Here is a 13840-nt window from a genome sequence, read left to right on the forward strand (position 1 = left end):
TGGTGGGAGTGTAAACTAGTTCAACCATTGTGGAAGACAGTGTTTCAATCCTCAAGGATCTAGAACCAGAAATATCATTTGACCCAGCCATCCTATTGCTGGATATATACCCAAAGGATCGTAAATCATTCTGCTATAAAGACACATTCACACGTATGTTTATTGCAGGACTGTTCACAATAGCAAAGACTTGGAACCAACCCAAATGTCCATCAATGATGGACTGGATAAAGAAAATGTGCCACATATACACCATGGAATACTATGCAGCCATTAAAAAGGATGAGTTCATGTCCTTTGCAGGGATATGGATGAAGCTGGAAACCATCATTCTCAGCAAACTAACACAGGAACAGAAAACCAAACACCACATGTTCTCACTCATAAGTGGGAGTTGAACAATAAGAACACATGGACACAGGAGGGGAATATCACACACCAGGGCCTGTCAGGGTTGGGGGACTAGGGGAGGGATAGCATTATGAGAAATACTTAATGTAGATGATGAGTTGACGGGTGCAGCAAACCACTGTGGAACGTGTATACCTATATAACAAACCTGCACGTGCTGCACATGTATCCCAGAACTTAAAGTATAATTTTAAAAAATTGGGCAAAAGACATGAGTAGACATTTTTCAAAAGCAGATATATACAAACAGCCAATAGACATGAAAAAAATGTTCAATATCACTAATCATCAGGGAAATGCAAATTAAAACCATGATGAGATACCACCTTACTCCTTTGAGAATGGCAATAGTAATAATAATAATAATCAAAGATAGATGTTGGCGTGGATTTGGTGAAAAGAGAACACTTTTATGCTGCTGGTGGGAATGTAAACTGGTGCAACCACTAAATCTGTCTGGAGCTCCCTTAAACAAATAAAAGTAGAACTACCATTTGACCCAGGAATTCCACTACTAGCTATCTACCCAAAGAAAAAGAAGTCATTATATGAAAAATATGCATACACACACATGTTTAGAGGAGCAGAATTTGCACTTGAGAAGATATGGATACAACTTAAGTGTGCATTAATCAATGAGTGGATGAAGAAAATGTGGTATATATATATACACCATGGAATACTATTCAGCCATAAAAAGGAACAAAATAATGTCTCTTGCAGCAACTTGGATAAAGCTGGAGGCCATTATTTTAAGTGAAGCAACTCAGGAATGGAAAACCAAATATCATAGGTTCTCATTTATAAGTGGGAGCTAAGCTGTGAGGGTGTAAAGGGACAGGAATGATATAGTGGACTTAGAGGACTCCCCGGGAAAGGTTAAAAGGTGGGTGAAGGATAAAATACTATATATCGGATAAAGCGTACATTGCTTGGGTAACAGTTGCACCAAAATCCCAGAAATCACCATTCAAGAACTTATGCATGTAACCAAAAACCACCTGTATCCCCAAAACCATTGAGAAAAAAAATTCAAGTTTTGTTACAAAGAAGTTCCCAGAATCTTTGTTCTGAAGTATTTCTACACTGAAGATTTAGTTTGGTTGTTCCCATTCAAAAATGTGTTAACATGACAAATCATAGTAATGTTTTCTTACATGTTTCCACACATACACATATATTTTTGTGTAATCCTATCTAGTTTATCTCATTTCCTTGTTTTATTCTTTTTATTATCAACTTAGTTAAAATTGAATACTTATTTTGCAGCTATTGCATGCTTATTTTCTTCTATTGTAAATTATTTTGAGATGAAGATATTTATACATAAACCCTTGTCTTTTTTCTTGTTCTTTCCTTAGGTTAAACTATTATTCACAGAATTCTGAGTCGGAGTTCTGAGCACTTCTGAGAATCTTGGTAAGAATTTTTAAATTGCTTTCCAGAAAACTTAACAATTTGCGTGCCTACCGGCCATGTGTTTTAATGCCTGTTTCACTTTATTCTCAGCCATATATTTCATTAAGTGTAAGTTATTACTCATTCTTTGTTTAAGACCTCATGAGACTGTTACCTAAAGTATGGAATATTTTTATTAACTCTCATGCCAACAAGTCAGGAACATGGTAGGAAAAGATAGCAATGTAAGTTGCGTATTGACATTCTTACTCTCCCCATAGCTGATAAATTTAGGGTCAGGATAAACGTGATTGGGTTAATTAACCAAACTTCTAACACTTCTAATATATCATGAATTAAGCTGATGTTTGGTGTTCAGAATGACTAATTTAAAAATTAATATTTAGGCAACAAAACCATTAGTTTATTATTTCTTCTGCTGCTACCGGGTACAAATCCTGGCAGTGATTTCCAATAAATTGGAAACAAAATAAACAGAAAGTAGAAAATATTTAATGACAGATTAGCATATCAATAAACTGAGGGTGATAGTAGAAGCCTTTCCTGTAGCTTTTGTTTAAATGGTCTTTAGAGTTTTGCAGTAGAAAGTAAGTAGCTCCGTGGGTTGAGCAGTTTCCAGTTCTCAGTTCAGGCATAAACTTGCTCTGCAATTTTAGGCAAAAATGAAAGTATCATCAGGCCTCAATTTCTTCTCTCTATAAGATTTCTGAAATTCATGTCAGTTTTAAAATATTGTGATCATATATAGATGAGTATGCTATGCAGTCAGACTTTATAAAAAATGAAGATTCACTCTAACCACATTTGTTGCTGGATATTTATATAATTTGTACTGTTTCATGATTACAAGTAATGCTAAGATAAGTACTCTTGTATACAGAATTGTATGGCAGATTGTATGTACATATATATAATATATGCGTATATGCATGTATGTATATATATTATATGTATATAGGCATACATTATATATGTATATATATTATATATATTACATTGATTTGATGGGTCAGATATAATGCATAATTTGTAGGAATATTTTCAGTGAAGCTTCCATCTAGAAAGGCTGCTATTTTATACTCTCAACAATAGTGCCTTGAGGTACCCATTTTTTCCAGTTAAACATTGGATATTATTGAACTTAAATATTTTTTGCCAATTTGATAAGTGAATAGTATCATCACCTCGTTTTTTAAAATTTGTATCACTACTATTTGTAAATGTAAAGTTGAACTTCTTATTTTTGGGACCCATTTGTATTTCTTTTTACAATAAATTACCTGCTTTATAACCTTTATGCATTTATCTACTGATCTTTATGCAGTTAAGCAGTTATCTTGTAATTTATATTTGTAGGAGTTTTTCATAGGTTGTAAAAATATATATCACACATTTTTCCATGTGTTTACTTGCGTATTAACTTTGTATTTTGTTACAAAAAAAAGTAATGCTCAAAAAATTTAAACTTTACTTTTGATGACTTTGAATTTTATTTTAGGAAGGAATGTTCTGCCTTAAGCTATTTGCTTGAGTATTGTTATAGTTGCGTCTCTATATATGTGTGTGTATGTGGGGGGAGCTTTGTAGTCTGTCTAGAATGCAATAAGTGCTTTCAGATAGAGATATAATTTTGTTTACCAAAAGGAGAGCCCTTTGTTCCATAACCATTTGTAAAATAGTCTGTTTTTACCCACATTATAAAAATAAATACCACTTATTTTTAAATATACATTTATTTTATATTAAATTTCTCCTCTGCCTTATTACTATTAACTTTCTAAATACACTATTCTTGAGCATTTTTTTCTAAGCTAATGGTAGAATTATTTTTTAAGTACCAATAGGAATTATTTGAGATTTTATTTGGAATTATCTTGAATGCATAGACTCTTTTTGCAGGAAATAAAATATTTACAACATCAGATTTGATGACTGAGTGTGGTGGCTCACACCTGTAATCCTAACACTTGGGTGGCCCAGGTGGGAGGATCGTATGTGCCCAGGTGTTCAAGGCTACAGTGAGCTATGATCACACCGCTGCACTTAGCCTGGGCAACAGAATAAGACCCTGTCTCACAGAGAGAGAGTGAGAGAGAGAGAGAGAGAGAGAGAGAGAGAGAGAGAGAAACAGAGAGACAGATAGATAGATAATCCATAAAGAAACATTAAAAATATTTACATTTATATGTGACTTGTTTTATTTAAGTAAAAGAAAGATTTTTGTTAATTTTATTTTTTGGATAGTTGTTTGACCTTAACATTTTTAGTAAACTTATTAAGTCTAAATGCTTTCGTGTCTTTCTTTTTATAAAAATGAATATAATTTCACAATATTTTCAAAGTAGTCACTGCTGATTATTAGGAAATATATTTATTTTTTATTTCTTTGTATGTAGGGTTCTTAATAAACTTTCTTTTAGTTCTAATTTCTCCAAAACTTTTTTAAGAGAGATGATTAGATTTACCTGTTATTTATTTTTGCTTAGATTTACCTTTTGTTAAAATTATTTACCATTTTTATGGACATATAATAGTTGTACATATTTATGGAGTACATGTGATATTTTGATACAAGAATACAATATGTTACAATAAAATCAGGGTAGTTGGGATAGCCATCACTTCAAATATTTATTATTTCTTCATGTTGGAAACATTCCAAATTCAGTCCCCTAGATTTTGAAAAATAATATAAATTGTTCACTACAGTCACCATATTGTGCTGCTAAACACTCAAACTTATTTATACTATCTAACAATTTAACTGTATTTTGTTACTCATAAAACAACCCCTCTTGATCCCTTCCTTCCTAGTACCCTTCCCAGCCTCTCATAACCCATCATTCTACTATATACCTGCATGAGATCAATTTTTTTTTATAGCTCCCACATATGAGTGAGCACATGTGATATACTTCTTTCTGTGTCTGGCTTATTTCACTCAAGATAATGTCCTCCAGTTCCATCTGTGTTGTTGAAAATGACTTGGCTGTATAATATTTTATTGTGTATATGTGCCACATATACTTAATCCATTAATCTGTTGACGGATACTTATGTTGATTCCATATCTTGGCTATTGTCAAGAGTGCCACAATGCGCATGGGAATGCAGATATCTCTTTAATTTACTAATTTTTTTGGATATATACTTAGCGGTGGGTTTGCTGGATCATATGGTTGTTTTATTTTCTGGTTTTCAAGGAACCTCCATACTGTTCTCCATAGCATCTGTACTAATTTTCTTTTCTTTTCTTTCTTTCTTTTTTTTTTTTGAGACAGTCTTGCTGTGTCACCCAGGCTGGAGTGCAGTGCTGCGATCTCGGCTCACCACACCCTCCGCCTCCCGGGTTCAAGCGATTCTCCTACCTCAGCCTCTTGAGTTGCTGGGATTACAGGTGTGTGCCACCATACCCGGCTACTTTTTGTATTTTTAGTAGAGACTGGGTTTCACCATGTTGGTCAAGCTGGTCTCGAACTCCTGACCTCGTGATCCGCCCGCCTTGTCCTCCCAAAGTGCTGGGATTACAGGTGTGAGCCATGACACCCGGCCATCCATACTAATTTTCATTCCAGCCAACAGCGTACAAAAGTTCTCCTTTCTCCACATCCTCATCAGCATCCATTATTATTTGTCTTTTTGATAAAATTCATTTTACCTGGAGTGAGATTATATCTCATTATGGTTTTTATTTGCATTTCTCTCATGATTAGTGACGCTGAGCATTGTTTTATATACTCGTTAGCCATTTGTATGCCTTTTGCTGAGAAATGTCTGTTCAGATAGTTTAACCATTTTATAATTGTGTTATAGGTTTTTCATTGTTGTTGTTTGCTATTGCTTCATTGGCGTGTCCTATATCTCCTGGTTGTTAATCACGTGTCAGTTGAATAGTATACATAAATTCTCCCGTTCTGTAGGTTGTATATCCATTTTTTGATTGTTTCTTGTGCTGTTCTGTAGGTTTTTAGATTGAGGATCCCATTTGTTAATTTTTGTTTTGGTTGCCTGTGCTATTGAGAAATCTTTGCCCAGACCAATGTCCTGAAGCATTCACTAAATGCTTCCTTCTAATAATTTCATACTTTCAAGTCTTGCATGTAGGAGTTTAATCCATTTTGATTTCATTTTTATATATAAGAGAGAGAAGTCTGGTTTTATTCTTCTGCATATGGATATCCAGTTTTTTCAGTATTATTTGTTGAAAAGACTATCCTTTCCCTGATGTATGCTCTTGGTATTTTTGTCAAAAATGAGTTGATTGTAAATTACTAAATTTTTCTGGGTTCTCTATTCTGTTCCATTGATCTATGCACCTGTGTTTATGCTAGTACCATGCTGTTTTGATCACTATAGCTTTGTAGTATAATTTGAAATCAAGTAATGTGATGACTCCAGCTTTGTTCTTTTTGCTCAGAATTACTTTGACTATTGGGGTCTTTGTTGTTTCATGTAGATTTTAGGATTATTTTTTCTATTTATGTGAAGAATATCCTTGATATTTTGATAGATACTACTTTGGATATGTGGATTTCTTTGGATAGTATGGACATTTTAGTGATAGTGAGTCTTATAATTCATGAACATGCAATATAATTCCATTTTTGTGTCCTCCTTAATGCTTTTCATTAATATTTTATAGTTTTAATTGTAGAGATCTTTCACTTCTTTGGTTAAACTTATTTTTAGATATTTTATTTTTTGTTGTAGCTATGATAAATGGGATTGCTTTCTTGGGTTCTTTTTTACATTGTTTACTGTCAGCATATATAAATGCTACTGATTTTTGTAAGTTGATTTTATATCCTGCAACTTTACTGAATTCATTCACCAGTTCTAATAGGTTTTTGATGGACTTTTAAAGGATTTGCTAGATGTAAGATTATATTGTCTGTAAACAACGATAATTTAACATTTTTCTTTCCCATTTAAATGCCCTTATTTCTTCTTCTCATCTAATTGTTCTGAGTAGGACTTCCAGTACTATGTTGAATGAGAGTGGTGAAAAGTGAGCATCTTTGTTTTGTTCCATAGCTTAGAAGAAAGGCTTTCAGTCTTCCTTCATTCAGTCTTGTATTAGCTGTGAATTAGTCATATATGGCCTTTATCGTATTGAGGTATCTTCCTTTTATTTCCAGTTTATTGAGAGTTTTCAATTATGAAAAGGTATTGAATTTTATCAAGTGCTTTTTTGGTGTTTATTGAACTGGTCCTATGGTTTTTATATAAACAAAGTATTGGTGGATCCATAAAGACAAATTTCTCTCTGGCAAAATTTGTCTTGTGTTTTTTAAATATCAAAGTTGGTAAAAAGTAGATTATATATTGTTTTTATTATATTTTCTCATACAAATGAAGATAAATTTTAAATTCAGCACATATTAAAATTGTATATATTGTTTTTCTCAATCTACATTTTTTTGGCTTAGAAATTAGGAAACATATTCAGAAAAAATAGCAATGATAGTAGGAGTAATGGGCTAAATAATGACCCACCAAAGATGTTCATATTTTAATCTCCACAACCTGTGAACATTTGACTTGGCAAAAAAAAAAAAAAAAAAGTGCCAAAAAATCAAGGACACCTCCAGCAGTACCTGTGTACTTTGTCAGGGAAGTAATAGCCTTCCCACTGAAATTCCTCCTTGTGCAAAACCATGTCACACAGACAACCTTACATTTGAAAATGCTAAAACATCAGTTTCAGCTTTTTTAGCATTAGGATAGAGACAGGCCAAGAATAAAGAGGTTTTATAGTAATTGCTGGGCCAACCAGTATATATTTGCAGCCAAATAAATCTGAGAGAAAATAAGAAAAAAAGGAAGATGTTCATTGACTTGTGATTCATTATCACAAATGACATTTATTTTCATTAGTTTAATTGTGCCCATATTTTTAGTAGGTCAAATGACCACACAGAGAGAGCTTTATGACATTTTTCAAGGAATCACAGATAAATAACCTTTTTTTAAAAAAGTGGAAGTAACATGGGCCATCATGAATTAACTATTAGTACACAATTTCCACAATTTGTTCTTCTCTAGATTATGATTCATAATTGAGGCTGGAAAATGTTTATACCTATTAAAAGTAAACTGAATTATATGAGGGATAAAATAAAAGCACATATATAAATAATTTCAGTGGATAGTTAGGAGAATATTCTAATACAGAGTAATAATCAAAACCCACAGAAATTAGAACAAATATTCAGGGTGTTTACTGTTTGACAGGTAGTATCTTAGGCACAGTGGATAAAACTTTAGCAGTGTAGCTATGACTTCTGCTCTTCCTTAGCTTCTTGTTCAGTAGAACAATTAGAGCAATAGCACCATTTTCAAAAGTTATACAAAAAACTGTAATGTAGGCATTATTTTCTTCATTTTTTTTTTAGAGAAAAAGACGAGACTTAGGAGAAAAAGTGACATAGAAAATGACATAGAGTTTGAAAATAATCAAATATGAGTTAAATGTGCCCAAACAACCATCTACTGCATTGTACTATACCACCAGCCAGCATTAAACTTATAGTAAAGTCTAGTTACATCAATTTTACCCCATTAAGAGGTTTTCATCCCCTAGGACAGTTCTACACATATCAGCCAAATGGTCTAAAATGTATTTATTAAGCTCCCTGAATCTTTATTTTGTCATTTATAAAATAGGCAATAATGACTTTCCTGTGAAATTACTAAAAGGTCTTGATAAGAAAATATGTATAATGAACTTTATTATATCCCCTAGCAGAAGTGCATTTGTGTTATAGTCCTGGATGTCAAAAGTCCAAAATGAGTCTCAAATCAAGGTGTCAGTAGGGCTGAGTTTCCTCTGGAAGTTCATTAATGATAGCTAGTTTGTGATTAACATTGAGATTATAAACTTTATGAAGGCAGGGACTTGTCATTAGCTTTATTTAACATGAACATAGTGTCATGAATGCAACGAGGACTCTACAAATATGAGACTGGCCATTTTCTATTTAAGAAAAGTAAACAAACATTTAAATAAATATAAATAAATCAGTTTTCATTTTATATTAAGATTCTATTATTAATAATCCAATACATATAGAATAAAGCAGTGATTACCGATTGTTTACTGATTATACAATTGGCCAAAAAGGAAAAAAGGAAAAACAGCTATTTTTATAAAAAATATATAAATGTTGGCACTCTTACTCTGATCATGGTAGTGTTAATATGGGCATGACATGAAAAACTTTAAAAGGCGCATTTCTTTTTTGAACCCAACTATTAACAGTTTTAGGCATTTGCTCTAAGGAAATTATCAGAACTTCCATATCAGTTTACATGTAAGAATGTTCTCTATAATAATATATAAATAGTGATGTACTGGGAACTGCCTAAATACTCTGGACTATACTATTAAATAGTGATTTTTTTTATTGTAAATAGATTGCCTTCTTGATTTGACTCTCAGCTTTATTGATAGAAAATACAATCAATAAATAATGATGATTACTCCATACGAAATACTACTATCCAGCTATGAAGAGAAATTATCTCAACAAATAATTACAAGAAAACTTTTCAAGTAAGTGAAAAAGAGCACTTGTATTCAGCTACCCAGGCACTATGGAAATCATGGCTATATTTGTAAAAGTCAAGAACTTTATCAACAAAAATCTGTAATGTTGAGAACTTGTATTAGTTTCTTATTGCTGCCATTACAAACTCTCATAAACAGAGTGGCTTAAAACAATAGAAATTTATTTGTGTTGTAGTTCTGGAGGTCAAAAGTCCAAAATGAGTCTCAAATCACAGTGTCAACAAGGGCTGAATTTGTTCTGGAAATTCTAGGAATCTATTTCCTTCCCTTTTCCAGTTTCTAAAGACTGCCCCTACTCCTTGGTGCATGGCTCTATTCTTCCATCTTCAAATCTAGTAACATCAGGTTGAATCCATTTGCTTCCCTCTTCCACTATTAATGACTCCTGAACTTACGATGGGCCCATCCAGATAATCCAAGATGATCTCTTCACTTTAAGGTCATCTGAATTACATTTTAATAATATCTACAACGCTAATTCTCCTTTGCCATGCAAGTTAACATGTTTGCAGTTTCTGTGGATAATAACATAATCAGCTTTGTGGAGGTCATTATTTTGCCTATCACAGACCCCTAGATGACTTTAGCATGATTACATTTGGAGCTAAGTAAAACTCATCCAGGTCATGAGAGTGATGGCCAGAGGCTAAAGATGGTGAGGCATGACAATGTGAGGCTTATATCATAAGATAGAACTTGGTATAGAAGGGCCAAACTGCTTGGTATCAATGACATTGGTGTACCATGTTTATTGCAGTGCTTGCCGCTGGAGGTTTATAGTGTCTGCCACTAGATGGCTAGACTCTTGGGTTTGAGAGGCCAACCCATACTTAAAAGTACTGGGATAAAGTGACATCTCTGTATCACACTGTTGAACCTCTAGTTTTCTAAAACATAATTGCCAGAGCAGCAAAAATCTTAGAAAAAAAGATCCTTACAATCTTTTAGTTTCCTTTGCTGACGATGTAATAAAAATAATAGATTACGCTAGAACATTTGCAATGTTCCTGGTAGTATTCTAAATACTTTAAATAAACTAAATTGCTTAAGTTTCTCAAGAACCATTGGAGGCAGAATAGTTAGAAACAGTAAGTTTGAATAACTTGTCTGATACTCTACTACAATAGTTTAAATCTATATGATTTTAGAGTATGAGTTCTCACCTCTACCCTTTCTCTCTTCAGGAATTCTTCCTCTACTACATGTGCTCTTTCAGAGTTTTGAATTGCTATAAATAGATAACTTCCAGAAGGAAGAAATGGTCCTTTCTGCCAATATTGGCATTTACAGTTGTTAATATGTGTTGATTAAACATTATAGTAACATTGCTTATACAACAAACTGGTAAAGTAAAATACAACAATTACAGTTAGGTATCACTTCATCTGGAAAGTCTTTCCTGCACTCTACCATACATATTCTGGAAATTTTTATTTAATAATTTTCTCCCAGAGGGCTGTGGATAGTGAATTTGTAAGCATTTATAACAGTGTTATATTTACCTGTTTACTCGGCTCTTTATAGTACATGACACTCAATCAAACTGTATAATTAACAATGTATTACCTCTTGTATATCTAGCATGTTCTATAGTGCCTGGAGTATAGTTGATACTAAAAAAAAAATTCTTAGTGAAATAATGTGTAAATGAGTAACTGATGGGTTCCAGGAAGTGTTTTTTATATAAGAATAATTTTTCTTCCGCCTCACAGGAGGAGATTGTGGCAGTATTCACTTCTCTTCCGTTTTCTGAAAGATTTTGAATAGATTTGATACTAATTCTTCCTTATATTTTTGGTATAATTCAACAGTGGAGCAAGCTGGGCGTGTGGTTTTCTTACTTGGAAGCTTTTAAACATTGTATTCAATTTTATTTTATTGATATAGGGCTATGCCTATTTCTTATTGAGTGATATTTGTGTCTTTTAAGGAATTTGTCTATTTCATTTGTCTTAAAATTTATTGGCATGAGCTTATTAACAAGATTATCAAATACTTTACAGCACTGTCAAATTAAAATTTATGTATCACACAATTTGGTCATTTTTATTTTATTTATAAATGTATACAACTGTTAGCAAAATCAATTTTAAAATATTTTCATCATTCTCAAAATAAAACCTGTACCCATTAACAGTTATTCTCCATTCCCCTCCAAACCCCACAGCCCTAGACAGCTACAAATTTACTTTCTGTTTTATAGATTTACCTATTCCAGACATATAGTAAAGATGGAATCACAGTATGTCATTTTCTGTGACTGCTTGTTTGAATGCTTCTAGCATAATGTTTTCAAGGTCCACCTATATTGTCGTATGTATCAACGCTTTACTCCATTTTATAGCTTGGATGATAGTCCATCATATGGATATATTAGTTCTCTTTTGACATTTGAGGTGTTTCCATGATTTGCTATTATACATAGTGCTGTTATGAAATTATGTGTACAAGTTTTGTGTGGACATATGTTTTTATTTCTTTGGGGTATGCACCGAGGAGTGAAATTGATGTATCATATGCTAAGTCTATATTTAACCATTTGAGGAACATACAGAATGTTTTCCAAAGCAGCCTCACCGTTTTACATTCCCACCACCAGTGTCTGAGGATTGCAGTTTCTCCTCATTCTTGCCAATACTTACTATGTCTGTTTTATCTTAGTTATCATAATAAAAGTGAAATAGTATCTCATGTGGTTTTCATTTGCATTTTACTGTTGCTGACATTGAGCATCTTTTCCTGTTTTTAATGGACATCTGCATTAATATATTCCATAGATAAATGTTTACAGATCCTTTGCCTACTTTCTAAATTGTTTGTATTTTTATGATTGAATTATAAGCGCTCTTTGCATATTCCAGATATAATTCTCTCATCAAATATAGTATTTGCAAATATTTCTCCTGAGATTATCTTTTAGCTTTCCTTATGATATATGTTTTGTTTCTAATGGTAAAACTTCTGAGGCAAAAAGTTAATTTTAGTGAAGTCTAATTAATCTATTTTTTGTTAGTTGGTTGTACTTTAGTGTCTTAGCCTTTACCCAAGCTAAGGTCATGAAGATTTATTCTCATATTTTCTTCTAAGAGTTTTATAGAGTTTTAGTTCTTATAGTTAGGTCTATGATCTACCTTTATTTAATTTTGTGTATGGGATGAGGCCCAACTTCATTCTTTTGCATGAGACTGTCCAATTATCTCAGAATGGTTAGTAGAAAAGACTATTGTGTCGTATCGAATTTTCCTAGCACCTAATCAAGAAGTAATGGTCTATAAATGTTAAGCATTGTTTCTGAACTTCCAGTTCTTTTCCACTGATCTTTATAACTACCCTTGTGCCAATACCACTCTGTCTTAATTACTGTAACTTTGTGGTGAATTTTGAAATTGGCAATTGTGGCTTCTTCAATTTTGTTCTTTTAAAAGTTGGTTTGGCTATTCTGGGTCCCCTGAATTTGCATATAAGTTATAGGATCAGCTTGATAAATTCTGCAAGGAAAGTATTTGGGATTTTGATGAAAATTGCATTGAAGTTACATCAATTTCAGGATTTTTGCCATCTTAATAATAATGTCTTGCAATCCAATAATGTGATTAACATAAGATGGCTTTTCATTTACTTAAGTCTTCTTTATTTCAATTATTTCACACCAAAGTGTGCGTGTGTGTGTATGTGTATTAGTTTTCAGTGTCTTATACTTCTTTTGTTAATTTCTAAATTTATTTTTAATTCAAGTTTTATTATTTTTCATTGCATTGCTAATGAGATTTTTTTTAAATATCACTTTTAGATTGTTTATTGCTATTGTGTGGGATATAATTCATTTTTAGATATTGATTTTGTATCCTGCAACCTTGCTGAACTCATTTATTAATCATATAGTTTTTAAAGTAGACTCTGTTTTTTATGCCTAAGATTATGTCATCTGGAATATTGATAGCTTTCTTTCCTTCTTTCCAATCTAGGTGTTCTAAATTTATTTTTCTGCCCTAATTGATCTGCCTAGCGCTTCTCATGACAATATTAAACAGAACTGTGAAGAACATAGATCTATATATTTTTCCTGATCCTAATGAGAAAGTATTTTGCATTTCATGGTTAGGTAGAATGTTAGCTGTAGGGTTTTCATACATGTCCTTTATAAGGTTGAGGAAATCTCTTTATAGTTCAAGTTCATTTATTGTTTTGGATTTTTTTTTTTTGACACAACGTCGCAAACTGTCACCCAGGCTGGAATGCAGTGGCACAATCATAGCTCACTGTAACCTGAAATTCCTGGGTGCTGAAGTTATCCTACTGCCTCAGCATCCCAGATAGCTAGGACTAGAAGAGCATACCACCATATCTAGCTAGTTTTTAAAATTTTTTGCAGAGAAGAGGTCTCACCATGTTGCCAGGCTGGTCTCAAATTCCTGGACTCAAGTGATCCTCCCACTTTGG

Source organism: Pan paniscus, chromosome 3, assembly GCF_029289425.2.
Source record: "Pan paniscus chromosome 3, NHGRI_mPanPan1-v2.0_pri, whole genome shotgun sequence".
Taxonomy (NCBI): Eukaryota; Metazoa; Chordata; class Mammalia; order Primates; family Hominidae; genus Pan; species Pan paniscus.